This window comes from Empidonax traillii, unplaced genomic scaffold (assembly GCF_003031625.1).
Source record: "Empidonax traillii isolate 1590-97213 ecotype Southwest subspecies unplaced genomic scaffold, ASM303162v1 scaffold86:size2944007, whole genome shotgun sequence".
Classification (NCBI taxonomy): domain Eukaryota; kingdom Metazoa; phylum Chordata; class Aves; order Passeriformes; family Tyrannidae; genus Empidonax; species Empidonax traillii.
Genome location: NW_020955279.1, coordinates 2,937,966 through 2,942,378, shown reverse-complemented (window position 1 = coordinate 2,942,378; position 4,413 = coordinate 2,937,966). Strand labels below are relative to the sequence as shown.

The 4,413-nt window shown below is 47.3% G+C and overlaps 1 long non-coding RNA gene across 2 annotated transcripts in view; it reads left to right on the top strand.

The window, feature by feature from the left end:
- The first annotated feature begins 1,493 nt into the window (after window positions 1-1,493).
- The window catches only part of LOC114056250, a 26,492-nt gene continuing 23,572 nt past the window's right edge, over window positions 1,494-4,413 (top strand). The window contains exon 1 of one of the 2 annotated variants that reach the window (XR_003570968.1): window positions 1,494-2,055. This is a non-coding gene — a long non-coding RNA (uncharacterized LOC114056250). Of the gene's footprint in view, window positions 2,056-2,669; window positions 2,705-4,413 lie in introns of those variants that run through there. The other variant, XR_003570969.1, reaches the window with a different exon arrangement.

The window sequence follows — 4,413 nt, the reverse complement described above, 5'->3', positions numbered from 1 at the left end:
ACACAAACAAACAAACACACAAAAAAACCAAAAACAAACAACTTGCAAAAGACAATTTAGGTGTTTTTATTAAACATTGAAATGCTATTAACTATCTTTTAAATATGCTTCAGGTGGTTAGTAATCTCTCCATCAATTCCATCTCCATGTGTGGTTGTCAGTGATTTGCAGTAAGTCAGACTGCTATACATCCAAAGCTTGGGATCTGTGTTTTGGTTTTGTGTTCAGCATTTTCAAGGTTATGACACAACTTAGTCCAGGATACCCACATCATTTTCATGTGGTTAAACCACTGACAGCTTCTCTCTTACTTGGGGGTTAGGATCTACTTTATTAGTCATGTACACATCTACAGTGGGCCAGACACAAGTCTTGTTAATGCTGTCAACATTTACAAAAATGAATTTTCAAGCTTGATTAAGATGATGTTTGAAAGTCAGTTAGTTAGTAGGGAATAAGTTTCATTTAAGTATTAGTTCATGTCAGCTGGAGTCTATTGATTTATCAAGTACCACTCATACTGGTGTTAAATAGGAAATAAAGAAGACATAAACAAGTTTCCTGTACAGTGCTATTACAGGAGTGTTTTTGTAACTGTGTGCCTGTTAGTCCTGACAAGAAGTACAGAAACAACTTGTGTCCTTTGCTCCTTGCAAGTCATTGTTTCCTTCAGGCCTCTTCAGCTGAAATTAAACATGTGCTTTAATACTGATCTCCCTTGGACCTTGCACTTGCATTGGTAGCCTACTCAAAGCAGCCGTGTAATTTAGGTCTTTTCCTACTTGGGAATTAATCACAGCTTTTGTGGCAGCATCTTTTTCAGTGTCTCTTGGGGTGGGCCTGGCCTTGCCAGCTCACCTCAGTCGTGTATTTCAGCACCACGGAAATCAGAATGGAGCTTTTGGGTTCCTTCGCACAGAGAGTTGCCTTAATTTTGCAGTTTTTAATTTTCAATTAGCCATAACTATTTCCTCAAGCATATGACTTCTAACTTTCATTATGAGGTTTAATTTTGTGTAGCTGTTGTACCAAGAAAAAAAGACTACAATACTGCTGAATACAAAATAAGATATTTGTGTAGTCTGGTAGAAGATTTTGCCAAGTGGAAGCTCTCAAGCCTCTCCTGGGTGATGTTATTCTGCCTGGTGTGAACGTATCCCTAAAGAGCTGGGACAGATGTTAGTTCACTGTGGAAATACATTGTGGCATTGCATTCCTTGCTCCCTCTCAGACCCTGATTATTGATCCTCAGGAGGGTTTGTTCGGGATTCTGGAGCTGCCATGGGACCAGATCATCCTGAAGCCCTGCTCGTCTGCCACAGTGCTCAGAGTTCCTGCTGGAGTCTCCAGGGTTATACAGAGCTCTGTACTTGTCTACTTTGGCTATTTTTAAACTTCTCTGCCTTCTCACCTTAATGACTTGCTAGGAGAGCCTTTGAATCCCAACAAAGGCAGCCTAATTTTTTTCAGTGAAAGCCAAAGGCTTTTTGGAAAACTTTGTAGAAGAGATTTAGTGCTGGATTTTTTTTTTTCATGTTCCTTCAAAAAGTGTGATGTTAGAACACCATATTCATGTCTTGTGGGCCTGAACACTTGATGATATAAAATACCTGACCCAAATATTTTTATCAAGGAGTGAGCTTGATATTAAAAAAAAAAATCCATGGGAAAAAGCAGGTAAATTGTTATAAGGTTGAATGGGAACACAATGCTGAGGCAAAATGAAAGGAGTGATGGTGGGGAGTAAAAAAAGCTTCTCTTATTCCAGGTGTGGAGTAAAGAGGGAGGAGATTTACTGTGGAGAAATAAAGACATCTAAAGAAGTGGTGAGAAAGAGATACTACTATGGGCACACTATATAGTGCACAAACCAAAGCGTGAAAGGAAAGCTGACCTCAAATCTGGGCTGCGGATTATTCCCCTCTAAGTCACAAAATGAAGTAATGGTTTTAATTTTGTTTTGTTTTCTTTGCTTAAATAAGCAGGAGGATCAGCAGTGGAACATTAAATGTCATGTGGAAGTGGTGCTGTCGAGCCTTTGGCTGAAGTTTCATGGTAAGTTATCACTGCTCCTGGAAGATGGAACCCATCCCTTGCCCTTGGGCAGTGAACACGGCTGTGCCATGGGCTGAAGAGCTCAGCTGTGCTAAAATGAGGTGGCAAAGGAATTAACGGGCGGGAATTAACCAGTCTCCTGGCTGGGCCCCCTGGATCTCCCCTCGCATGCCCGGGGCTGGCCGAGGGACATGGGCGGTGATGGGATGAGCAGGACGCTTCCATCGCCAACGCCGGCTTGTGCAGCTTTAAAGTGTCTGTGCCATCACAGTTTGACTAAGAAGCACCTGTCCCGCCCTAGTTTCATCACGGCTGAGGTGTGCTCAGCGGGATTTATTTCAGATCTCGGTGAGGGGGCCGGACGGGCCCGGCGCGGGGCGCCATCTTGGCGCGGGCGGCGCTGTGGCGCGCGGACCGCCAGGTGGCGCCGGGGCGCGCGCGGCCGCCCGCGGGGCCGGGCGGGAGGGTCTGAGGGGAGAGGCGTGAGGGGAGGCACCCACACGGACACGAACACGCATGGACACCAACACCCACCCACACGGACACCACCACCCACCGGCAGGGCAGGGGGGCCGCGAACACACCCAGGTGGGGAGGAGAACGGGCAGGGCGGCCACCAATAATACACACAACAAGGGAGGCAACGACGGTAGTGGGGAGGGTGTGGAGCATCCTTATGAGGAGCGGCTGAGGGCACTCGGTGTGTTCAGCCTGGAGAAGGGGAGAGTGAGGTTGGACCTCACCGGGGTCTCCATCTTCCTGACGAGGGGAAGTGGAGGGACAGCACCCATTCCTCCTCTGTGGGGACAGGACCTGAATGGCCTGAAGTTGTGTCAGGGTGGTTTATGCTAAGTATCGGGAAACTATTCTCCCCCAGAAGGTGGTGGGCTCTGAACAGGAGCACTGAACAGGCTCCCCAGGGCAGTGGGCAGGGCCCCAAGGCTGACAGAGCTCAAGGAGTGTCTGGACGACACTCTCACAGACAGGGTGGAATTGTTGGGGTGTCCAATCCAGGGCCAGGAGTTGAACTCGATGATCCTTGTGGGTCCTTCCAACTCATGATATTCTGTGGTATCTCCAAGGCAGGTGCCAGGCTCTTTTTGGTGGTGCCCAGTGCCAGGATGAGGAGCAAACTAAAACACAACAAGTTCCACCTCAAGCTGAGGAAGAACTTTTTTCCATGAGGGTGGCAGAGCACTGGGACAGCCCCCCAGGGCTGGTGTGGCGTCTCCCTCTCTGGAGACATTCCAAACCCACCTGGTCTCATTCCTGTGTCACCTGCTCTGGGTGACCCTGCCTTGGTGGGAGGGATTGCATTGGTGATCTCCAGAGGGCCCTTCCAGCCCCAGCTATTCTGGGATTCTATAAACAATTGACACTCTCCATGGGCCTGTCTGGTACTTCATGGTGTTACGAAGCCTTCGAAGGAAGCTGTTCCGGTGCTGCCACAGCATTCGGAGATGGTGTCTCTACCCAGCTTGTGTGTTATGGTAACAGGCACAGCCACTACTGGCACAGGCCGGTGTTGCCCACCACGAGCCTGCAGTCATAATGGGAGACAGAATTTCATACTGGCAAAGTAGCTGAGTGGGGGGTACAACATTTGTAGCACACTGATTATTTTCACCATTATCACCACCTAATTGCGGGGGTGGACCATTCAGAGCAAGAGATCTGCATTGCTATTTAGCTATTTTTGACTTCTATCAGCGTCTCTATTGGTCTCTGGCTTTGTCATAGGCATGTCTTGCTCATGGAAAGGAGTCATCGTTGCTTCCAGAGGAAATGACATAGAGCGGAAAGAAACAAAAGCTTGGCTGCTCACATCTCACATGGTTAGCAGGGGACTTCAGAGGAGAAGAGCTGCCTTGTAAGAATGGCTCAGTATTAGTGGCTGCTGGAGCAGCTCTTTTTTCCATTCATCTTTTGACAAAAATAGCTGAAAAGGAGCACGTGAACCTCAGAGTCTATTTTTTGATTTGTCTTTGGATTCTCTAGTACAGCGCATCTAGTCTGTGCAAAATGTAGAACACGAGAGATTGGTTTCTTCAGCCAAAAGTCCCTTGAGTTCATTCCTGAAAGGTGGCGATTACTTCAGTGATACAGCATCACCTGCTCAAAGCCAGGGTTTTGAATCAATAGCTCTTGACTGCTGGTTGTGTTCTCATTTACTATTAACTTCATTCACTCAATTCTTCTGTTTGGGAGCTTATGACAAGTGGGGGTTTTTTATGTATGTTCCTTGTTCGTTTTCCCATTGGCCAGTCATGCACCTCGCATTTCTGGCTCTGGTGTAGGAAAGGTGGTTGGTTTGTTCAGATGGATCCTGTGAGCTTTTAAACCTCTTGTGAGACTTCT